At 40.9% G+C, this 26,359-nt stretch overlaps 1 long non-coding RNA gene across 2 annotated transcripts in view; it reads right to left on the reverse strand.

Annotated features, from left to right (window-relative positions):
* The window catches only part of LOC307175944, an 84,569-nt gene that overhangs the window by 11,950 nt on the left and 46,260 nt on the right, over positions 1-26,359 (reverse strand). For both annotated transcript variants that reach the window (XR_013824561.1, XR_013824562.1), the window contains exon 3: positions 8,910-9,003. This is a non-coding gene — a long non-coding RNA (uncharacterized lncRNA). The remainder of the gene's footprint in view (positions 1-8,909; positions 9,004-26,359) is intronic.

Genomic DNA, 26,359 nt, shown 5'->3' on the forward strand with positions numbered 1-26,359 from the left:
AGATGGACTTGATATTTATAGGACATTCCATGCAAAAACAACAGAATACTCTTCTCAAGTGTTCATGGAACATTGGATAGGATAGATCCAATCTTCTAGGATAGATCATATCTTGGGTCACAAATCAAGCCTTGGTAAATTTAAGAAAATTGAAATCGTATCAAGTATCTTTTCTGACTACAATGTTATAAGACTACATATCAATTACAGGAAAAAAACATGTAAAAAATGCAAACACATGGAGGCTAAACAATACGCTACTAAATAACCAAGAGACTACTGAAGAAATTAAAGAGGAAATCAAAAAGTACCTAGAAACAAATGACAACGAAAGCACAATGACCCAAAACCTATGGGATGCAGCAAGATCAGTTCTAAGAGGGAAGTTTATAGCAAGAAACAAGAAAAATTCCAAATAAACAACCTAACCTTACACCTAAAGCAATTAGAGAAGGAAGAAGGAAAAAAACGCCAAAGTTAGCAGAAGGAAAGAAATCATAAAGATCAGATCAGAAATAAATGAAAATAAATGAAGCAAACAATAGCAAAGATCAATAAAACTAAAAGCTGTTTCTTCGAGAAGATAAACAAAATCGATAAACCATTAGTCAGACTCATCAAGAAAAAAAGGGAGAAGACTCAAATCGATAGAATTAGAAATGAAAAAGGAGAGGTAACAACTGACACTGCAGAAATACAAAGGATCATGAGAGATTACTACAAGCAACTCTATGCCAATAAAATGGACAACCTGGAAGAAATGGACACATTCTTAGAAAAGCAGAACCTTTCGAGACTGAACCAGGAAGAAACAGAAAATACAAACAGACCAATCACAAGCACTAAAATTGAAACTGTGATTAAAAATCTTCCAACAAACAAAAGCCCAGGACCAGATGGCTTCACAGGCAAATTCTATTAAACATTTAGAGAAGAGCTAACACCTGTCCTTCTCAAACTCTTCCAAAAGATAGCAGAGGGAGGAACACTCCCAAACTCATTCTGCAAGGCCACCCTGATACCAAAAGGTATCACCCTGATACCAAAACCAGACAGAGAGGTCACAAAAAAAGAAAACTACAGGCCAATATCACTGATGAACATAGATGCAAAAATCCTCAACAAAATAATAGCAAACAGATCCAACAGCACATTAAAAGGATCATACACCATGATCAATGGGGTTTATCCCAGGAATGCAAGGATTCTTCAATATATGCAAATCAATCAATGTGATACACCATATTACAGATTAAAGAATAAAAACTATATGATCATCTCAATAGATGCAGAAAAAGTTTTTGACAAAATTCAACACCCATTTTTGATAAAAACTCTCCAGAAAGTAGACATAGAGGGAACTTACCTCAGCATAATAAAGGCCATATATGACAAACCCACAGCCAACATCATTCTCAATGGTAAAAAAACTGAAACCATTTCCTCTAAGATCAGGAACAAGACAAGGTTGCCCACTCTCACCACTATTATTCAACATAGTTTTGGAAGTTTTAGCCACAGTACTCAGAGAAGAAATAAAAGGAATCCAAATCAGAAAAGAAGAAGTAAAAATGTCACTGTTTGCAGATGACATGATACTATACATAGAGAATCTTAAAGACTCTACCAGAAAACTACTAGAGCTAATCAATGAATTTGGTAAAGTGTCAGGATACAAAATTAATGCACAGAAATCTCTTGCATTCCTATACACTAATGATGAAAAATATGAAAGTGAAATTACGGAATAAACCTACCTAAGGAGACAAAAGACCCGTATGCAGAAAATTATAAGACACTGATGAAAGAAATTAAAGATGATACAAACAGATGGAGAGATATACCATGTTCTTGGATTGGAAGAATCAACATTGTGAAAATGACTCTACTACCCCAAGCAATCTACAGATTCAATGCAATCCCCTATCAAACTACCACTGGCATTTTTCACAGAACTAGAACAAAAAATTTCACAATTTGTATGCAAACACAAAAGACCCCGAATAGCCAAAGCAACCTTGAGAAAGAAAAACGGAGCTGGAGGAATCAGACTCCCTGACTTCAGACTATACTACAAAGCTACAGTCATCAAGACACTGGATTGACAGTGTGGTCTGGCACAAAATGGTCCTGGCTCAAAAACAGAAATATAGATCAATGGAATAGGATAGAAAGCCCAGAGATAAACCCACGCACATATGGTCACCTTATCTTTGATAAAGGAGGCAGGAATATAAAATGGAGGAAAGACAGCCTCTTCAAAAAGTGGTGCTGGGAAAACTGGACAGGTACATGTAAAAGGATGAAATTAGAACACTCCCTAACACCATACACAAAAATAAACTCAAAATGGATTAAAGACCTAAGTGTAAGATCAGACACTATAAAACTCTTAGAGGAAAACATAGGCAGAACACTCTCTGACATAAATCACAGCCAGATCCTTTTTGACCCACCTCCTAGAGAAATGGAAATAAAAACAAAAATAAACAAATGGGACCTAATGAAACCTAAAAGCTTTTGCATAGCAAAGGAAACCATAAACAAGACGAAAAGACAACCCTCAGAATGGGAGAAAATATTCGTAAATGAAGCAACTGACAAAGGATTAATCTCCAAAATATGCAAGCAGCTCATGCAGCTGAATGTCAAAAAACAAACAACCCCATCCAAAAATGGGCAGAAGACCTAAATAGACATTTCTCCAAAGAAGATACACAGACTGCCAACAAACGCATGACGGGATGCTCAACATCACTGATCATCAGAGAAATGAAAATCAAAACTACAAGGAGGTATCACCTCACACCAGTCAGAATGGCCATCATCAAAAAATCCACAAACAGGGCTTCCCTGGTGGCGCAGTGGTTGAGAGTCCGCCTGCCCATGCAGGGGACGCAGGTTTGTGCCCCGGTCTGGGAAGATCCCACATGCCGCGGAGCGGCTGGGCCCGTGAGCCATGGCCACTGAGCCTGCGCGTCCAGAGCCTGTGCTCCGCAACGGGAAAGGCCACAGCAGTGAGAGGCCCACGTACCTCAAAAAAAAAAAAAAAAAAAATCCACAAACAATAAATGCTGGAGAGGGTGTGGAGAAAAGAGAACCCTCTTGCACTGTTGGTGGGAATATAAATTGATACAGCCACTATGGAGAACAGTACGGAGGTTCCTTAAAAAACTAAAAATAGAACTACCTTATGATCCAGCAATCCCACTACTGGGCATATACCCTGAGAAAACCAATATTCAAAAAGAGACATGTCCCACAATGTTTATTGCAGCACTATTTACAATAGCCAGGACATGGAAGCAACCTAGGTGTCCATCGACAGATGAATGGATAAAGAAGATGTGGCACATATATACAATGGAATATTACTCAGCCATTAAGGAAATGAAATTGAACTATTTGTAGTGAGGTGAATGGATCTAGAGTCTGTCATACAGAGTGAAGTAAGTCAGAAAGTGAAAAACAAATACCGTATGCTAACACGTATATATGGAATCTAAAAAAAAAAAAAGGTTCTGATGAACATAGGGGCAGGACAGGAATAAAGACGCAGACGTACAGAATGGACTTGAGGTCATGGGGAAGGGGGAAGTGTAAGCTGGAAGGAAGTGGGAGAGTAACGTTGAGATATATACACTACCAAATGTAAAATAGATAGCTAGTGGGAAGCAGCCGCATAGCACAGGGAGATCAGCTCAGTGCTTTGTGACCACTTAGAGGAGTGGGATAGGGAGCGTGGGATAGAGACGCAAGAAGGAGGGGGTATGGAGATATGTGTATACGTATGGCTGATTCCTTTGTTATACAGCAGAAACTAACACAACATTGTAAAGCAATTATACTCCAATAAAGGTGTTTAAAAAAATTAAAAATGAAAAATCCCTCAGTGTGTCCTAAAGGTGGTCTGCAGTAGCAGAATGCCTAGTCTTTTATTCTGAGTATATATCAAGGGCTTATTTGATATATTCACTATTTTAAACAAATATATGTGTTCAACAAGATTGGCCAAACCTTTTTATTGTGTGCTCACCCTGTATCAGGGGGTGATGGTCAAAACTGAACAAGAAAAATAAACTGCCAAGAGAGATCTTCCATTGCAGGAGGAAAAACTGAGTCACGAAGAGAAAACCATAACACAATTGATGATCTCAGAGAGAGGGAGGAAGTGGGGGCCGTGGGATGGGAGGATGATTCACAATGTGCTAGAGGAACGTAGCGGAGCATAGGCAGGGGAATCCGTTACTGTCTTATGCCTTGGAGGAAAAAGAGGTCATTGTGGTAGCTTCCGGGAGGAGGTGACACGGATTTGAATTTAAAGCAGGAGTAGGAGACAGATTCATAGTAATAGCCTCTTTGAGGAATGAGGGAGAGCAATTAAACTGCAGAGGAGAGCATGTCACTTCAGCCTTACTTCCCTTAGAAAAGTATTTTAATTTCATATATGAAAATTATCAAAGTTCAAAAAAGGAAGATTCATTAAGAGAATTAAAAACCAAGCCACAGTTTGGGAGAAGATAAGCAAACACCCAAGTTAAAAAATAATTGGCAAAGACCTGAACAGACACCTTACCAAAGATGATATACAGATGGCAAATAAGCATATAAAAAAAGATGCTAAATATCATATGTCATTAGGAAATTGCAAAGGAAAACAACGAGATACCACTACGAACATATTTGAATGGCTAAAATTGAAAAAATTGACAATACCAAGTGCTGACAGGGATGCAAAGCGAAAGGAACTCTCATTCCTTGTTGGTGGAAATGGAAACGGTACAGCCATTCTGGAAGACAGCTTGGCAGTTTTTTGCAAAGCTAAACAGAGTCTTATGATTCAGCACTTGTTCTCCTAGTTATTTTTCCAAGTGACTTGGATACTTAGGTCCACACAAAAACCTAGACACAGAGGTTTAAAATCAAATAATAATTAATATTTATTGAGTGCTTTCTACATGCCAGACACTTGGCTCTAATTTCCCTCATTTTTATAGTTAAAGATGACTTCTCAGAGAACTGAACTCACATAACTTGCCCAACATCAACCACGCAGGAAGCAAAGCTAGATCAGAACCACAGGAGTCTAACTTCAGATGCCATGTTTTCAGTCACAGTGCATTTCTGTCCCCAACTCTAAAAGAAGGGAAAATATCCTACAATAAAATGCAGCATCGAAATTCATTAATTCCAGGAATATTTTAACTTTTCATCAGTGGAGTACTGTGAGAATACCTTTGGGGACAGACAGAAGTGGGTCCAAGTTCTGGTTCTGCCATATACCAGCTCTGGAAAAGGTACTGAAACTCCATAAGCTTCTGGTATTTTAGCTGATAGATACTTTATTAGGATGAAATGTGGTAAGATACATAAAATGTCTAGCACCTAGAGCTGGACACCAACTTTCGCCATTTACGTTTTCATGATGTGGTCTCCCAGGTGGATTTTCCCAGCGTGAGCAAATGAACTGTTTATCTTGGCAGCTCCGTCTCCCCATGGAAATGAACAAGCTGCTGCTGAATTTCATGTCATGAGCGTGGTCAATATGAGTCATTGGCAGAGTGAGATCAACTCTTGGAGAACCTGTAAGTTCTGTTCTTTGAATATATACCTCTGTGGACCAGAGTTTGAGTTCACTGAGTCCATCGTCTGAGCCAGCAGTCTACTTCCCCTCTCGTATTAGTACAGGATGTGCAAAATTCCTCTTTGATGACTTTGTTTTTATAGCTTCTATTGATGACAGGGTAATGATCCCAGACTGCTTACCTGGATAGCACATCAGCGGTAATTCACGGAGAGAACAAAAACACGATGTCTCGGTTGGCGAGCTCAGAAGTGCACATTCTGTTGATCTCCGGCTCCTGGACAGCACCTCCTGGGTGCTGTGCCAGGCCGGCCTTAGCTCTCCTACCGCTCCCCATGCCATCAGGGCTGAAGCTGCTGTGCCCACTGGATGAGACAGTGTGTGGAGAGCTGTTACTCTGTGCGTGGGACAGGGTGAGAACTCAAGCGTTCTAGAAAGCAAGAGTTATGATTTTCCACGCAAAACGGCCAAAGCTCCTCTTGCTGCTATTAAGGGTGAGATATTCATTTCCCTGTCCTAGCACTTAGGATGCTTGGGACTAGTGTCAGACTGCTGGGTGCAAGTTCTCAGGAAGGAAGATGACAGAGTCAGGTATCTACGTGAAGAAGGCAGGTTTTCTCTGTTTATTTCTTGGTGTATCACAAGGGTCTAGCATAGTGCCTGGCAACAGAGCCTCTGCCCTGTAAGATATATTCCCGATGCCTGATGTGTCACAGATACTCTGCTACCACGTATTCCAGTACCATCCCCTTCACCATCACTGGAACCATCACTAAAAAGCAACCACAGAACAATGATGCTTAGGGCTGAACCGCTAGTCACACTCACTCCTAATCGGTTCTCCAACCCTGGAATTTTCATTTAAGCACACTGTTAAAATATTCTTATTAACTTGCATCATCAATATATCCTTCATCTAGTATTCATATTCTTTACTTCTGCAGCCTCGTCTGGAAGAAACAGATACCAAGGGGGTTTACATTACCCAGTTGTTGAAAATTGCTTTTTTTATTCTGTCCCCAACTATCTATCTTCCCTTCGCTTTCTCTCCGTCACTGCAGCGCTAGTACAGTTTCTCTTTGTCATTGTCACGGACCAGTTCCAAAGCGTCCTCATTGCTTGCACTATTTCTGATTCATTTTCCCCCTAATGAAGTAGAACTTCCTGGTTGCCTTCTAAACATTGTGCTGATCGCACCACTTTTCCTTCCTGGGCTTAGCATCACCTTCTGAATCCAAACTGACCTTCCCATGGGCTCTGAAGCTCCTTCATCATTTGGTTCGCGACCTCGTGCTCCCGCTCACCTCTTCCTCTCTTTTCCCGGCCACGACTGCACAACAGCCAATGATTCATCCTTTCTGAGCACCCACGTGCCCCTTTTCACCTTCTTCCCTCAACTGGAATACCAAATATATTATCCTTAATACAATCATCCTTCAGGACAAAGTTCAGACATGACCACATACATCAAGAACGTCTCTACGGCTCCCCCTGGCTATTGAAGTGTACCCCACGCTCATACCTTCTTATACTTTTTAATGCTGCATTTTGTTTCTGCATTTTAATATAGGTATGTACGTTCATGGGTGTCTCAGCCTGCTTTCTATTACATTTTGGGAGGTGTAGCATATTGCAGAAAGAGCCACAATACTTTTTATCTTTTCCCATCAAAAGCTGAAGCCCAGAAGTGTTATTAATACCCAAAGAATGGACGGTGAGCATGGAGGTGTTTAAATACCTTCTTCTAGCTGTGGAGGAAACAAGCTGGCTACAGTGACTAGCCCAAACTCACTTATGAAGAATAGGATGGGAATCGATATTTAGGTGGAAGTTCTGCAACCAACAGTTAGTCAAGGTGCAGGTGACCTGGGGCTGTGGTCTTAGCCTCTTTGAATAGTGACAGATCTTTCTGCACATCAGACGTACAGTGCTGACCAGAAACTAAGATTCTCAGGTTTATATAGTAAAAAAGAAACATAAGCCAGCTAATTAATACATGGAACGTGCACCATGGTACTGTAAGTGCTGATTACCCAATATTTTTAAAAACTGACGACACAGTGCCTTCACTTCCTGACTGCCACCGCCTAGACTGGAGAAGTGTGGACCCCCTCCCTAGAGACAGTCCCATACCTGTGCACGGGCTGCCACGTGCTTCCTGTTCTCAGGCTCACTGGGTGACGAAGGCATGCATCCCATCAGTCAGCTGTGGCAGAGGCCTGGCTGACAGAAAAGTCCAGCAAGCAAACCGAGCTCGTCCACAAAGCTGAGAGGATTGTTCCTGCAAGTGTGCCCCATGGACAGTCTGCTGTAGGCTTCAGCAGTTCCTGGGAGGTCAAAGGCTGGAGCTGGGGGTCTGGGGTGAGGCCTGGGAATCAGGATGCTCATCAAACACCCCCAGTTACTGCAGGCACATCAAATGGGGCCTATGGAACTACTACAACTACAGAGCTGTAGGGGGAGGCTGCTCCGACCAGCATGTAATGGCTCACTCTTGCCATGGTAGGAAACCCCTTTCTCCATCCTTGCCCCACACTAACGCAGCTCCCAGCTCAGGAAGGGTTGTTTTTTTGCAGGGAGCGGGTGTTGTGTTGAGAATGTGAGTATAAACTAAATAGCTCAAGGATGCAGGGCTGTGCCCCAGGTAATGCTGGAGAGAGTGGGATTACCTCCAGGAAAAAATACAAAACCAAACCCCCAAACACCTCAATCTCAGTTTGCACTGAATCAGAACAGTAAAGGATCTGGATCATTTCTCCAGGGCTCCTGCAACAAAGTGCCACAGCTGGCGGGCTTAAAGCAACAGAAAGGTCTTCTCTCACATTCTGGAGGCTAGAAGTCTGAAATCAGGGAGTCAGCAGGGCCACACTCACTCTGAAAGCTCTCCGGGAGGATCGAATCCATGTTTTTCTCGTAGTTTCTGGCGTTGTCGCCATCTTTAGTGTTCCTTGCTTGTAGATGCGTCCGTTCAATCTGCCTTTGTCATCACATGGTATTCTTCTCTTTGTGTCTCTGAGCCTTTTCTCCTGTTCTTATAGGAGCACCCATCGATTTGGATTAGAACTCACTCTAACCCAGTGTGAACTCATCTTAACCTGATGGTATCTAGAAAGACCACCCCCCTTCCCAAATAAGTTCATATCCACAGGTACCAAGTGTTGGGGATTCAACATATCTTTTGGGGGGGACACAATGCAACCCATAAGAGCATCCAAGAAGCAATGGACAAGAACACACTGTGCAGCCCACCCCCCAGTCTGCAACAAAACCCACAGAGCCAGAAAATGTAACTTCCTTGGGGAGTAACTGGGCTACTCTGAGTTACCTTCATCTGGTATTTGGAAGTAGATCTGGTATCTTCAGACTGAGGATGTCCTTGAAGTTTCTGGATAACAATGGAATATGGGATTTTCTGGGATCTGGGTGTGAAAAGGAGAAAAAAGGAGTGACTTTTTATTCCTCAGGCTGTTGGAAGGGGTCCTACAGTTTACCCCATCTGCTTAATTCCATTTCACAACCATCTTTGAAACATTGTATGTTTCGAATACTTCTCTAAATCCTGGACTCTTCCCAGAGCACCATACACTTATGTATCTTGTACTGATACACAAGGTTAAAATTTATTTCTGAAGCACGTGGTGAGAGGAATAAAGCATATGGTAAACAATAAGCATATTTTTTGGTAAGTCTGACTATCCCTGTAACGCAAATGAGCACAAGAAAAACTCTGCCATTTGGTCAGTTCTGCAAAATATTAGAAAAAGTCTTCTAGCTCATCTTTGAAGATGATTTCTTGACTTCCAGGGCAGAATTTGTCCAGCAAATTAGCCAACTGCAAATTAGCCAGTTGCCTGGGGTCCTTGCTAAGGAGACTTCGGTACTTGCACTTGACCTTTGCCACTGGCAGTGACAGCTGGCTTTGCATACTAATGATCCTTCTGCCGAACTCTTAGTGCTTTTCAAATAATTTATCCATCAATAATCCCACCTGTAATAGGGTAGGTCATTATGTCTCCCTTACATCTTGACTGGACAAATTAGACATTTCAGTCTTGGTCTCTGTATAAGAATTCCTGGGATAAAATCTATGTCTCTATTTACCAGCTACATGACCTTGGGCACGTTAATTAACCTTTCTTTGAATCAAGTTCCTCTGATGTAAAATGGGACTGATAAATCTGATAAGAGAATTACATAAGATAATTCACGAAAAGCACTGACACAGGTCTGCCCCACAGCAAGTTCTTAATAAATGGAAGTTTTTGTTAATACAGGAGACCTCATGATTACACAAATCAGGATGTAACAAAATTAGTCACGGGCTTCCACCTTCCATTGTAGGCTCACTCTTGTCATTTCACTAACCTTGAAATACAGGTACTTAACTTTTAAAATATATGTGCACTGTTTTGCACTGTTCTCACTTACAGTGATTTAACTATAATGTAGTACTTGTGTAATATTTGAGTGGAATAATACGACTGGAAATAGACAACACTGATGTGGTATATACACATGAAATTTAACTTTATGATTGGCTACGTTTTCTTCACATTAACACTCTGAGATTACATATTCAGTTACTATTCCGACATCAGCATATTTTATTCTTTCTGATTTTTTTAATTGAAGTATAGTTACTTTACAATGTTGTGTTAGTTTCAAGTATACAGAAAAGTGATTCAGTTATATACACATATATATGTGTATGCTTTTTCAGATTCTTTTCCATTATAGTTTATTACAAGATATTGAGCATAGTTCCCTATGCTATACATAGCATACCTTGTTGCTTACCTATGTTATATATAGTAGTGTGCGTATGTTAATCCCAAACTCCTAATTTATCTCTCTCCCACCATCCCCGCTATTCCCTTTGGTAACAAGTCTGTTCTCTATATCTGCGAGTCTGTTTCTGTTTCATAGATATGTTCATTTGTGTCATATTTTAGATTCCAAGTATAAGTTATATCATATGATATTTGTCTTTCTCTGACTTACTTCACTTAGTATGATAATCTCTGGGTCCATCCATGTTGCTGCTAATGGCATTATTTCATTCTTTTTTATGACGGAGTAATATTCCATTTTATATATATATATACACATACATATATATATATATATTTACACACACACACACACACACACACAGCACACACTACATCTACTTTATCCATTCATCCATTGATGGACACTTAGGTTACCTCCATGTCTTGGCTATTGTAAATAGTGCTGCTATGAACATTGGGGTGCATGTATCTTTTTGAATTAGAGTTTTCTCTGGATACATGCCCAGGAGTGGGATTGCAAAATCATATGATAACTCTATTTTTAGTTTTTTAAGGAACCTCCATACTGTTCAACATCATTATATTTTAATGATATTATCTAACAATGCAATTCCCCACCATTCTACTTATAGTGGATAGAGCGGTACTCTGCCCTGAATGTTCCTTCAAGCCTGATGTTACCATCCCATAGCTATTGGCTGCTGAAGAGTCAAAGAAGTGTCCCTCACTGGACTGTCCTAAGCAACAGAGAACCGCCCCAGCTAAAGTGATGCCCTCTGCAATGGTTAATTTTAGGTGTGAATTTGACCAGGCTAAGTGATGCCCGGATAGTTGGTAAAGCATTATTTCTGGGTGTTCTGTGAGGGTGTTTGCAGAAGAGATTAGCACTTGATTCAGTAGACTGGGTAAAGAGCGTCCACCCTTCCCCAGGTGGGTGGGCATCAACCCATCCATTGAGGAACCAAAACAGAACAAAAACACAGAGCGAGGGTGAATTCTGTCTCTCTTCTTGAGTTGGGACTTGCACCTTGTCTTCCCTGGGACACTGGGGCTCCCGGTTCTCGGGCCTTAGGACTCCAGGACTTACACCAGTAGCCCCTAGCTCTCAGGCCGTCAGACTGGGACTGAATTATTTCACAGCTTTCCGGGTTCTCCAGCTTGACGGCAGAAGATCGGGGGACTCCTCAGCCTTCATGATCAGATAAGCCAATGCCCCTAATAAGCTGCTCTTGCACATCTATATGTATCCTATTAGTTCTGTTTGCCTGGAGAACCCTGACTAATATACCTTCCAGGAAGAGGCTAAGACTGATGACTGACTGACAGAGGAATGCAAACACCCAGCCGAGGGGCCGTCTCAGATCCAGAGCTCCCACAGGATTGGCTGAGGCCCGGGTCCCTCCTCACTGCCAGTCAGCTTCGTCCTCTGCCCGTCTTGCCTTCTCCTTTCTTAGTTTACATACTGATTTTCTATCTTAAGCTTTGTTTCTACACACACTCTGCTTTCAGACACCCACTTTGATATCCCACAGTGGATCCACTGGTCATGTCAATTGATGACATTATCCTACATGTCCCTGTTGAGCAGATTATAGTGGACACGCTAAGCGATTTAGCAAGGCATATGTGTGTCCAAGGATGGGTGTGAAAACCAGAAGACCGGTGGCCTGCCACATGGGTAAGGTTCCTATGGCCCCATGTTCTGGGGTGTATAAGGATATTCCTTTAAAAAGAGATAGATGCAGTCTGCTACGTTTGCACTTTGCAACCAAGAAAAAGATGCAATGCGGTAACTCTCTTTGATTTTTGGTGGTAAGATATACTACCTTTGGGCATGATGTTCCAATACATTTATTGAGTGACGCATAAGCCTAAGTTTTATTGGGAGCCTGGAGCCAGAAAGGGCTCTGCAGGCAGTCTGCTGCTTCCGCCTCATGTTCCTGTAGATCTAATGATACTAGAAGCATCTAAGGCAGACAGGGATACTCGTGGGCCCTCTGGGAAGTCCTCCACTGATGAATCTCAGCAGAGACATTGAGGACTTCGGAGTAACACCGTCACCTCTTTTGAGACAGTGATTCTTCTTTTGAAAAGTACCTCTGGTTTCCTGGGCCCTGATAGCTATTGAATGCCTCAGGACACCATGTGAGTCAGCAACTTCAGTTTACTTTTATTGGCTGAATGGTACTTGAGCTGGCAAATCATAAAAAATGGTTCTTTGATTAAATGGAAGTTATTTAAATGAGACCAAAGCCAATTCAGAGGCACAGGTAACCTGTAGGAGAATGCGGTACACATTCCAAAGTTACCCTCTCTGACTGTGCTATACAGTGAATTGTGTCTCTCTGAAATTCCCATGTTGAAGCCCTAACCTCCATTGTAACTGTGTCTAGAGATAAGGTCTTTGGGAGCTAACATTAGATAAAAGTCATAAGAGTAGAGCCATAATCTGATAGGACTATGGCCTGTGGGCTTATAAGAAGAGGAAACACTCTCTCTCTCTTGCTCTCACTCTCCTGACCCCATGCCTTGTGAGGACACAGCAAGAAGGTGACCATCTGCAGGACAGGAAGAGAACTCCCTCTAGGACCTACCCACACCTTCATCCTGACCTTGGACTTCCAGCCTCCAGAACTGTGAGAAAATAAATTTCTGTTGTTTCAGCCACACAATCTATGATATTTTGTTACATCAGCACAAGCTGACTAATACATACTACTATACTAGTTCTCCATCAGCTCTCACCTACAGAACCATGTGCAGCTCTCTGATGGCAGCCAACACAACGGGAAAGAAGCAAGGGTCTCTTTCAAAATCTGCACAGTGTGCTGTCATCACTGGAAGTGAATGGCAGCTGCAAGAGAGACCCCCCAAGGGTGCCCCTGTGGACGGTTACAAAATAAAGTTATTCAATGAAGAACTTGGGTAGTATTTCTATACGTTCATTATACAATGGAAAAGACAGAACCTGTATAGTGATTGCAAATGGATTGGCTGGCAGCTCATCTTTTTTTTTTTCCAAAAAATAACTATTGGAAATTAGGTATCATATAGAGGAGTGATGTGTGGACGGACCTCTTAGAAAGGGAATGGTGAATGAAGACATTTATGATAAAACTAAATAAACACCAGGAGACATAACCCATTTGGAAAACACTCAATAACCAGGTGCACAAGGTGAACATATGTGAACGTCCATCAGCCTCTTTCTCCAGGAAGCCTGGCATTTTCTCTGTGGACACAAAGATTCTGTGGCATCAGGAATGAAGACTATGCATGGGCTCTACAAGCTGGACATCCTTCACCAAGCTGAGCTGGACACTGCTATTGCCAAGTACTGATGGTGTCTTTAGCAGTGACTAATGCTAAGTATCTAGCATGCAGGGTAATTGTGCGTTCACTTTTGCCCCTAGAGTCTTGGTTTATCCCTTTTGTCCTGATGTCCCATTAGCTCCTCTTTTCATTCTCAAAAGTGTCCTACTTGGGAAAGTCAATTTTATGGCCACTCTGCTGATATAGCACCACCCCCAAATGCAATCATCCTGCTAGCAGGTGGTAGGTGTAGTACTTTTTTTCCTTTCTATAGTGGAGTGGGCGGCAATTTATTCTAATAGAAACACATACATATTCTAGATGCAGATTTGTCTTCCCTGCAGGAAATATTTCTAACAGAACCATCATCATTCAGTGACTTGTGGAATTCATCACCATAGTATTCCACTTTGCAGCGACACTAACTGAGGAAATCATTTTACTGTGAAGGAGAATTTGTAATGAGCTAAAACCTACAAATTAATTTTTCACCACGCGCCTTATAAAACAAAGTCACCGGCTTGACAAACAGATGGAATGGGCTTCTGAGGCTCAGGACAGATTTGAGGTAACTCCGTGCAAGGCTGGGGTGCTGTCCCACGAAATGAGATGAGTCCCTTACACCAACAGCTATTTGTTTCAGTTAGGATCCAACAGGAGACAGAAACCACGAAGTACTTTGAAAATGAAACGTTTAATATAAAGAATTATTCAAGAATTACTAGAATAGGAGGTGACCCATCAAGGGACAAAGAGAACTCTGAAGAATCTAATGATGGACCTACTGTAGAGCACAGGGAACTATACTCAGTATCCTGCAATAACCTATAAGGGAAAAGAATCTGAAAAAGAATAGATATATAAAACTGAATAACTGTGCTTTACGCCTGAAGTTAACAACACTGTAAATTATAATGTTGTAAATTGTAAATCAACAACATTATAAACTATACTTAAATAAAAACTTTTTAACTAAATAAAATGTAGCTAAAAAAATAAAAGTTAAAAAAAAGAATACAACGATGACAGATCTGTAGAGCAGGCAGAATCACTAAAACTAAGATAGATCACCCATGGGGGATACAAATCTGTAAGCGCCCTACCCCCTGGCCGGAGCTTAGGACCCCAACCTCACTATGTCCTTTTGTTTCCCACACATGCAGCCTTGTGCTCAGAGGGTTCAGATGTCTGGTGCCCAAAGGATGCCTACTGACCAGGCTATACATAAAATTTCTGTCAAATCAGAATCGGAAACTCCCCCTTAAGCATTTGATCTCCTTGTGTTGCTACATCACCACACGAAGAAGAGCTTCTTGTATTTGCTGAGGTGGTCGATTCTGACTACCAAGGGCAAATTCTGTTACTAAAACACCACTGTAAAGAAACACAGTGTCAAGAAGGACCATGTGTGAAATCCAAGAAAGGCGCTGACTACTTCTTAGACATCTTAAGCCCACAAATACCAGTGAATAGAAAATTCTGGCAAATCCAATAAGGAAAGATCCAGGGAGGATATGAATCCTGTGGGAGTAAAGGCATCCATGACACCATCAGGAAGAAAATTTCAATGAACTGAGAGGCTGTCAGAGGGGATGGGAAACACGAGATGGGGGTCGTAGAAGAAGGCTCCAATTTATTAAACTATTCCCTCAATTATCTAAAGAAAAGTTAACCAGAACACACGTTTGGTTAATTAATTTAACCCCCTTTTTCTCCCCCTACTACTTTATATAAAAAAGCACTGGTGGTGCCAACACCTCAAGTTTCAGGTGGGAATTTAATTATACTGACATTCTTCAGATCGCTCACCTTCAAAAACTTTGTAACAACCTAGACATTAAGCAGAGTTTGAAAGTACTGTGATGTGTCAGCCTGAGTAGCATCACGATAACCTGAATCATCTGTGGAAGGTTCTTCTAGATAATGCCTAGTCTGTGTGTCATACGGACTTCCCCAAGGACATTGGGTGACCCAGCTACCTCCTACCTCTGTGCCTGGGACAAATCAGCTTCACTGAACCTTAGTTTGCCCACCTGTGAAATAAATAAAGATGATAACATACTGCATAGGGCTACTAGGAGGCACACATGATACAATGTCTATAAAGCAACTGGAAAATATTAAAATAGTATAAAATTGTAAATGGTTATTATTCTTTGTTGACTCTACAAAATTCTTCTATCGTGTCAAGGTAGTTAACCAAAAGGCTCTTACAGACCTCTCATCTTGGTATCTGCATAAAACAGAATCCTACAAAAAAATATATATATATACAACAAAAAACCTAGATAAGAAATAGTAGTCAAAAGAAGAGAGCATGACCTTACTTCAAATACCTGGAAACATGCACTGGTATCTTCCATCTGGGTCTACCAGAAGGTTCTTCCTGCACTGTGGCCTGACACACACCCTGCCTTTACCATTACCTGGTTTGAAAGATCCAGGTAGCAGTTTAAACTAGAGTCTAGACCTAAAACAGAGCCTTCTTTCGTGCAGAGCCCATCTGAAAACTTGCAGCCTATGCATAAATGGATTTGAACAATATTCCCAAATGTGGTACATGGTTACCTCCAAAATCCAGAGAGATCCACAAAGTATCCTATCCTGTTCTCCAGAGTGATGTAAGGTGAAGAAAATTCTCTCTACTTTTAAAAGGATTATTTCGACTTGCCCTACACTCTGGCACCCGGAAACTTCACTAACGTGGTAGAGCACTTACTCAACTATCAGACAGAGGTAAATCAGAATCTGTCGTCTCACTGTCCTAATCCCAAACTGACTAATAGTATTCAGTGATGTTCTGGGTGCCCAGGACTAGAGACAGAGCCTGTATCTAACAGAAGGTCTGGGAATTTCCCTTTTTCTGGTGTATGGTTACCCTGATGAATAGCCATAGGGGTTTTTTTTTGTGGCCATTTACGTTTTTAATAATACATAATGATTGTTTTCAACACTTTTAAATTTCATTAACAAATTTGAAAACACATTTCTCCATAATTTTAAAATTTGTACATTTTAATCTCTGAATCATTATTATAGGCCCCTCCCTTGAAGTTACTAATGGTTTTAATCTCAGTTATTTTCCTCTGGAACCTGGAGGTATTCTTGCATATTTGTTGTCTATACTGCTTATTTGAGTCCACGGAATTTTACATCTCCATGTTTTTTAGTCCCCAGTGTGACTTTTCCCTTTTTGTCTAACTTCCTTTTCTACTTCATCCTGTTGGCTTTTTGGCTTCGGTTTTGCTCACCTTGTGGTTTTCTGCTCCATTTCACAGAGGCTCTGCCTTCTTGAATTTTCCAAAAGCCCAACAGTTTAATTCCCATTGAAATGCAATTATACTTCATAGGTGAAATAATGTTCTTTTTAGTCATCGTTGAGTGATGTGATTTTTTTTCTGGATGCACTTTTAGCAGCAGGTAGTGTGGGTACGTAGTGCTTTTCCTGGCATACTGAAGTGACCTGCTCTGTGGACCTGACTCAGACCTGCAGCTGGATGTCACATTGATGTGTTGGAAGGAAGTATATGCCCTCAGAGAGCTGTCCAGGGAGCTGTCTGGGGTACTGAAATGTTTCTTTTTTGACAATCCCTGGGCTCCTTGGATAATGCACTCCACCTCCATGGTATTTAGAGACCAAGATCTGAATGTAATGTGTGCTAATTGCTACCCTAGCGTTATTGTCCCCAGTCCCTCTTAGTGGAAACATATGCATGAACACACACACCTTAAATCTAATTATTTTATATCTGTAACTACCCACTCATTTAGTTATGGAATAATACATGAGGTGTTACCATAAGGTATCTTTCCATATTTCTACCTCCCTTCTTGTCACTGGAAAGCTGGCTCCCATTCCCAACATACTTACTTATGTGCTCAAATCCCTGTATGCCGATCTATGCCTCTTTTACCCTGTTCTGATACTGAATTTCAGACTATCATTTCAGTCACCACTGGAATGGCTCTGTGGTCTGTGTCTGATGCCATCCTATAGGATACTGTTACTGATTCACTTTGGTCTTCCCAGTGACTTTTGGACTAAATTAACAGGAAGGAAGGAAGGCAGGCAAGGAGGGAGGGAGGAAGCAAGGGGAAAAAAAAAAAGAAAGGAAATTTGGTCTATTCAGATCTTACCCAAACTTCAAGGCTCAGCTCAGAGAAATATTCCCTAGTTTTGCGGAATAGTAGCCTTCCAAAGATGCCCATGCCCTAACCCATAGAACCTATGAATATGTTACCTTGCATGTAGAAAGGATCTTGAAGATAAGATTAAATAGAGGATCTTAGATGGGAAGTTGTTACAGTGGGTCAAAACTAACCACAGGCGTCCTTATAAGTGAAACTGGGAGGCAGGAAAGTCAGAGAGAGACTTGACAATGATACACTACCGGCTGTGAGAATGGAGAAAAGGACCACGGGCCTAGGAATGTAGGTGGTCTCTGGAAGCAGGAAAAGGCGAGGAAACGTGTTCCCCCTTAGAACCCCCCAGAAGGAACACAGCCCTGCTGACACATCAGCTGCAGGCCAGTGAAACCCAGGTCTGACTTCTGACCTCCAGAACCGTAAGAGAGGAAATGTGTTATAAGCCACCAAGTTTGTGGTAATTTGTTAGATCAGCAGTAGGAAGTTCACGCACTGATCTTGGGTGATATTTACTTGAGGACTCTTCTTAGGATCCTCACCAGGGTTCAAACTCCACAAAGACAGGGGCCATGTCTTTCGTGTCCATCTTTATAGCCAGCACGTGGTTGCGTCCCAGTGAAACTGACCCCTCCAATGGTTTAACTTTTGAGGTCTGACTCTTATTTATTTTAGTGGAAACCTTTAGGCCTTTGTGTGAATTACAGATAAAGAGAAGCGACCTTGAGAGATTTTCTGAGTTTTCCTTCATTCTGTATTAATCTATGAAACAATCAACACACCAAGGTAAAACAATTCAGTCAAGGTATTATCTTCTAAACATTCCCTTGTTTGTGCATTTATTCCTCCATACATTTCCTGTGCTGGTTCCTCTGTCTAGAATGCCGGTCCCTTCTTGCCTTTGGCTCTTACTATTGCCACCCAGAACCAAGATTAGGAATGCATTACTCTCTCTCCTCATGCATTAGAACACATCAGAGACAGTTTCCAGGAAATTGCAAGGCTACAGTCAAGGTTGCATTTGAAGCATTTATTGATGGCTTCAGGAAGTGAGCTCATCAAAGACACAGGGGACTATGAGATATTGGTGTAGCTTCAGAGATTGCATAATTGACTCAAATTCCCTGTCACGAATGATCGTCTCCTAATAGGGTAGTAAAAATTATAATGGAAACCTAAAATGCTTATAAGTCTGAGCTAAGGAAAAATCTCTGGGCTCATTTAGGGTAAAGAGGAATGCATTTTACACCCCTGCTTTCCTAGTCATTACATTATGTCTTATAAGTTCAACAATCTGAAAGTCAGCTTTTTCCATCACACTAAGGACCCATCGATGACTTACGGCTTTGCATTATTCAAGGGTTTGTTTAATAAGGATTTGCTTACTAAAAATAGAAACGATGAAGCAGCTTTGACCTTTAAACTCTTCATGTGTGGTTTCAAATTTGGGTCTGCACTCATCTAGAAGGAAGATTTTGGCATTGAAATCAACTGAAATTGGAAGCTTCTCTTGCGTAACAGTTTATATGTTTTGTCTTCCTCTGAAATGTCCGTGTATCTTCCTCCTGCAGTAAGAAGTCCCTCAACAGTGGAGACCTGGATAAAGTGCTACATCCTCAAAGGAAAGCTAGGTGGGGATGTGTGAAAGAAGCAGAAACATTCACTAGGCTGACTTCTGCTGTAAATCCTGGAACTCCATAGGTTTGGATTTGCTCAGGGACAATATCATCCTTTATGCTTTTATAAATGTTATAAATAACACTTCATTGGGCTTCCCTGGTGGTGCAGTGGTTAAGAGTCTGCCTGCCGATGCAGGGGACATGGGTTCGTGCCCCGGTCCGGGAAGATCCCACATGCCGCGGAGCGGCTGGGCGCGTGAGCCACGGCCGCTGAGCCTGCGCGTCCGGAGCCTGTGCTCCGCAACGGGAGAGGCCACAGCAGTGAGAGGCCCGCGTACCACACACACACACACAACACACACACACACACACAAAGTATTAGAATGCAAACTTGTGGCCTCAATCACCAGTATATTTCCCAACACTGAGGTCAAAGAATATGCAGAATGAGGAAGAAGCTCAGATGCCATCTCATTCCTATCCTTCACTGTGTATTTCAGAACACTGAGGCCCCTAAAAGACAGACAGGGACACCATACAGCGAGACAAATTTCCCATAACTGAGCTGCCGTACCGATCATCAACTCCAAACTTCCATTAAGCTGAGTAAGCATGAATTCTATTTACTGTTATCAACTTACTAAGGAGTCACATCCCCTCCATGTTATACATCCCTTTTATTTTTCTAATACTTTTCATATTAGAAATTTTCTATATATAATAAAAATGGAAATTATCTTTTTATTTCATACACCCAACCCCAGTTCTCTAACTGAATAAAATTCTTATGAATAATTCATTGTGCATTCTTCCAGATACGGTTGGGTTTTTTTTTTTTTTTTGTATTTATGAACACACACACAGTGTTGGTGCTTTAAAATACAAATGATATCATAATATACAGGCATTCTATTAGTTGCTTCTTCCCCATATAATATCATGGTCATCTATGTCAATATCTGCATATTCATTTTTTTTCAATATTAGAGCATGAACAAAATGCATCAAATACCTACATGTTACAAGACATATTATATAAGGATTTAAGGCCCATATGAAAGGAAATGTCCAGTAATTTGCTCATCTTTCCCATACATTAAAATTATGCTTAAAAAAAATCTATCCCCTTGTTGTCACCGATTCCTCTCTGCCCTTCTCTAAACTCAATTTAATAAGCTTTCAACCTTACTCCACCAAACTGTTCCTGTAAAGTCATCCAGGGCTGCCATGTTGTGAAACCTGATGGACATGTTCCAATCCACACCTAATTTTATCTTTCAGAAGTATTTGAGCAATGGGTCCTCTCTTCTTAACATCTTCTGTGCTTAGCTTCCAGGTTGCCACATGCCTGTTGTCTTTCTCCTAACTACGTCTCAGCCTCCTGTTCTGTATAATCCTCATTCCCCAACTTACAAACACCAGAGTACAACAGAGATCAGTTTCGAGTCTCTCTCCTTCTCTCCATTCACTCCTTGTGTGATCTTACAGATTCACAGGCTTCAAATATCACATAACACTGGAAGTTCCCCAATTTTTTATCCAGATCATTTTATTTCCAGACCAGACATCCCTCCTGAATAACAGACTTCTATATACAATGACCTACTCAAAATTTCCAATTCTATATTTACTAGTTAACTCATACAACGCAACTCTAAATCTGAACTCCTGATCTGCACCCTAAATACTGGCTTTCCATGTTTTCCCCATCTCAGTTAATGCAAATTCCAATTTTCTGGTTGCTCAGACCAATAACCTTGGAGTCATTTAAAATTATTTCCTTTCTCTTACACCCCGTGTCTCGTATGGCAGCAAATTCTCTTGGCACCATCTTTAAAATATATCCAGAATCTGACCATTTCTACCACCTCTACTGCTACTCACCAAGCACAGACTCTGTCTCTCCACCTCATTGCAATAGCGTACTATCTACTCTTTATCCTTTTGTCCTTGATCCTTGTTGTCTACCCTCAAAAAGTTGCATGAGTATTGCTAATAAAATATGAAAGACTGTTATTCATCGGTTCAAACTTGCAAATGTTCTGAATAAAAACCCAGGTTCTTTCAGTGGTTTACGATTACCATAAGAAAGAATGAGATTTTTAAATTGCAATGAAAAAGATTTTTTTCCAACAGAGAGTTAGAGAAGGCTTTATGTAAAAAAGGGAGTGCTTAGGGACTTCCCTGAGGTCCAGTGGTTAGGACTCCACGCTTCCAATGCAGAGGGTGCGGGTTCGATCCCTGGTTGGGGAACTAGGATTCCACGTGCTGTGTGGCACGGCCAAAAAAACAAAAAACTTAAAAAAAAGAGGGAGCACATTCTGAGAAAGGCATAAATATTGGAAAGTATGAGCATTCAGGGTAAAAAGTACATACAGAGGCACAAAAAAGAACTATAGTGCTCATGAATTTTTAAGAAAATGACTATTGGGCTTCCCTGGTGGCGCAGCGGTTGAGAGTCCGCCTGCCGTTGCAGGGGACACGGGTTCGTGCCCCGGTCTGGGAAGATCCCACATGCCGTGGAGCGGCTGGGCCCGTGAGCCATGGCCGCTGAGCCTGCGCATCTGGAGCCTGTGCTCTGCAAAGGGAGAGGCCACAACAGTGAGAGGCCCGCGTAACGCAAAAAAAAAAGAAAAAAGAATAAAAGAAAATGACTATTGACTGATGAGTGATTTACCAGGAGTTTAAAAACAAAAGGGTAAATTTAAGCTAGACTGTAATAGGACATTAACGTATCCTGGACTAATTTTGGTGGGCAATAGGAACCACAGAGACTTTTTTTCCACAGAGGAATTATGTGACCAGAACTGTAAAAAGTAATCTGAGAGCAGAATGTTAGCTGAAATAGCGTGGAGATTCCAGTGAGGGTACTTCCCCAGCAGTACAGGTAAGGGATAATGTCCAGCGGTGATGAACACGCAACTGAAAATTCTGTACAAAATGTGAGGAGGAGTGACTGATGACACCAGGAATTGGAGCCTTGGTTATCTACTACGGGGTTGAGAAGCTATTACAATATCTCTGGAAATAGACACTGGTATTCTAAACTAAAGCAGTGGCAGTGGGGTGCAGAGAAGTAGGTGATTAGATGCAGTATCCAGGAATTCTCCCCTCTCTGCTTCTCCGCAAGTGAAAATCATTACAACACCTTTAACATTTTTCCTTCTGGCTCACAGACTTAGAGAATGAACTTATGGTTACCGGGGGGAAGGGCGGGGGGAGAGCTAGGGAGTGTGGGATTGACATGTGCACACGGCTGTATCTAAAATGGATAACCAACAGGGACCAACTGTAGAGCACAGGGAACTCTGCTCAATATTGTGTAACAACCTAATTGGGAAAAGAATTTGAAAAAGAATAGATACGTGTAGATGTATAATTGAGTCACTTTCTTGTACAGCTGAGGCTAGCATAGCATCGTTGATCTACTATACTCCAATATAAAAGAAAAAGTTAATAAAAATTGTTTGCCTTCTGGTACCATATTTAGAGATATATTTATAGGGTATTCAGATTCAGGTCAGAAGTTTGTTTTTCTGATCCTGTTGCCATGAAGACACCGTGTCTACACAGTATGAAGTTCCGTTGGAGTCCCTGGTGGTAGAATTGGCAGGATATGAGGGCCGGATGAGCGAGATGGGTCAGAGTGATGGAGGAGTTGAAGATGACTTTTGAGTTTTACAATTCTAACATTTCAGTCCACCTTTTTAGAAAATCTTTCTTTATACTTGGTATAGACAAGCTTTCATCCAGAAAATATTATCCAAGAAAACATGACTGGGTACGTACCTAGTGGTTGTCATTAAGAATATCTTTTTAATATGAAACAGATGTGTCATGCAATGAAGAATCCTAACTTTGCTCAAGACAAGATGTATTACACCTGTCATCGTCTTCCCATCTCTAAGCCCCATTACCCTGTCACGGAAGATTTAGACTCATCAGGCAGAAGATGTTCCTTCCGAAAATCTCTCAGATGCTGCCTAATTCTCTGTTCTCTTCGGCGGTACCACAGTTTGTTTTCAGTGAGCATTTTGTGACTACGTAAGAGACGGGATAGCTGGCTTACAACTAACATAGCTTCTAATTATAGTTGAAAAATTCATTTGGAGAAAATACAGATCAAAACAGTTTCCTGAATTTCAGTTAACTACTTGACAAAATAATTTTCAACATGCTAACATTCACTTGCTCTTGACTGCAAAGGGAGTCAATCCTGACTACACCTAGAGTCACCAAGGGAGCTTTCTTAAAACCTGTACATGGGCAAGTCTACACTGGTCTAGGTTTAGCCAGAGACATCAGTATGATTTCAGAGCTCCTGGGTGATGCTGCCGTTGCCTCCAGCCTAAGAACCCCTGTCTAAGGATGACACTTCTGAATGTGTGCCCAGAACACACCTACATAAGGATGGCCCAGAATGTGTGTTCAAAGGCAGGGTCTCCGGGGCCACCAAACTGCTAACTCGGATTCTCTGAAGCTGGAAACCTTGAACGTGCGTGTTCACTGAGCTCCTCCAGTGATTCTTATGCTGCATAAGGTCTGAGGACCACAGTTTGTGTTCAAACCTCTCATTTTTTATATGGGAAACTGAGGCCCTCAAGGTGGAAGGAACTGGTCTATGACACCAGCCAGGACATGGGGTCTCATCTCAGGTCTCCTGAGATATAATCCAGCATTCATTCCAATGGGTTATATTCAGAGGGGCAGGAAATTTGAAAGCTCTGGTATCCTTTGTGCAGCAAATTAAGCACAACCTTCTTGAATCAACTATAAAACCAAATAAAATTTATAATAGAAACATAAATAAGACCATGAAGCAAATAAAATTTAAATAAACAACATTAATGAGAAACATAAAAACTGTTTTGTTAGAATAAAAGAAAAGCTTGCTTGAAACATTATATGAACACGGGAGCCCCTCCATGGCCTCTAATCCGGAGAGTTATTTCGATTTGGACATGTTCTACCGCTTTGCGCCATGTGATTTTATTTCCTCGCCACTTTTCTCATTCCTAATACGGAAAAAATAAACACTCGTTGATGGTAACTCACCATGATATCAGTTTTGCTCTACCTAACCAGACACAACACATTGCTTACATATTAAGATTTCCTTTTTAATTTTCTCATTAATCTGAAAAAATTAAAATCAATATAACTGGACATTTTGCCAGCAGTGTCATAAACATACACCTATATCTGGGGCTTAGAATGCATGATTGTAATGGATATAAGGTGATCCAGAAGGCTTTAAATTATGGCAAATAAATCCGTGTAAACACACATTTTCATGTGAAATGTCAAAATCAAATTGGGCAAACCATAGATACAGAAATGCCAATTTTGACCATGTAAACTAAATATATTCTGACTTAGATTTCCAAGAGATAAAAACGATTTTCAAAAAACCAGTGGCGCTTTTGTTCTGCCTCTGGATTTATGGGATAGATACTTCTTTGCGTTTCCTAGCTGATTGTCTTTTGATTTCTGGTTTAACTAAATGAAGATTTTTTTTAAAAAAGATCAGCTCCTCATAATGAAACAAAACAGGGAATTCAAACATGCAATTAAAATGCACATTTAATCTACCAAGTGTCTATTTTCTGGTCTATCATTTAATAGACCAGAAGGATCATTTTTCTTTTTTAAATTATTTATTTATTTGTTTGTTTGTTTATTTGGCTGCGTTGGGTCTTTGTTGCTGCACGTGGGCTTTCTCTAGTTGCGGCGAGCAGGGGCTACTCTTCATTGCGGTGGCTTCTCTTGCTGCAAAGCATGGGCTCTAGGTGTGCGGGCTTCAGTAGTTGTGGCTCGCAGGCTCTAGAGTGCAGGCTCAGTACTTGTGGCGCAGGGGCTTAGTTGCTCCGGGGCATGTGGGATCTTCCCGAACCAGGGCTCGAACCCATGTCCCCTGCATTGGAAGGCGGATTCTTAACCACTGTGCCACCAGGGAAGCCCAAGTATCATTTTCCAATCAGTCCTACAATGCCATTAAAGATCTTGATGTGTCATCCTCCAGTCACACTAACTATGCTTATTGGACATGAAGTAAAAACATTTCTTGCTCATAACTTTTCCAATTACTTATTCTACCTCTATAATTATTCATTAGGGAATTTTCTTCATATCATACAAGTAGCTCTGTGTTATTTTGTTAATCACTTACACTGTCATACACATACATATGCATATGCGTATATGTGTATATGAAAAGCATTTCATTAAGTAAACCCATCTTTTTATTTGCAATTTTCAAATATCTATTCTATTCTTATAAATTTTACTCAAACCTGTCTCTATATAGGTGTATACTTTGTTGTTATTACCACACTTTTTATAGTCAAGCTTCACTCTCTCTGCAAGCAGTTTTACATGTCAGATGAGTATATACCTGATTTTTCCCTCAGCCAAACTTCAAAATACTATTTAACAAGTAACCAAATAATCATTTTAACTTCCAATTTGAACCACTACCCTTTCATACATTAGAGTTTAAATAATAGATTATGTCTCTTTCTATTACATCTTCTCTCTCCTATACCAGCACCAGGAGTTAAATTATTTTATGTTTACAGTAATGTCTCATATAACAGGTGACGGCCCCCTCCACTGGCCTTTTTAAAAATCCTTTTGGATGTTATCCTATGTTTATGGTTAGAATTCCTTTAGAATCACTTTGCCAACTAGTATAACATCACATTAAGATTTAGGTAGAACTATGTTTAAGTTATACAACAATCTGGGACAAATTTTAATTTTCAGAAGATTGAGTGAGGCTCTCCAGGAACATCGTATGGCTCTCCATTTATTTTTAAACTTTTATTTGTTTCCAAATAGTGTCTTTGAGTTTATCCCTGGGTAGTTCATACGTTTGTTGTTGCTCACATGTCACATAATGTTTTAAT

Source organism: Stenella coeruleoalba, assembly GCF_951394435.1.
Source record: "Stenella coeruleoalba genome assembly, chromosome: 17".
NCBI lineage: Eukaryota > Metazoa > Chordata > Mammalia > Artiodactyla > Delphinidae > Stenella > Stenella coeruleoalba.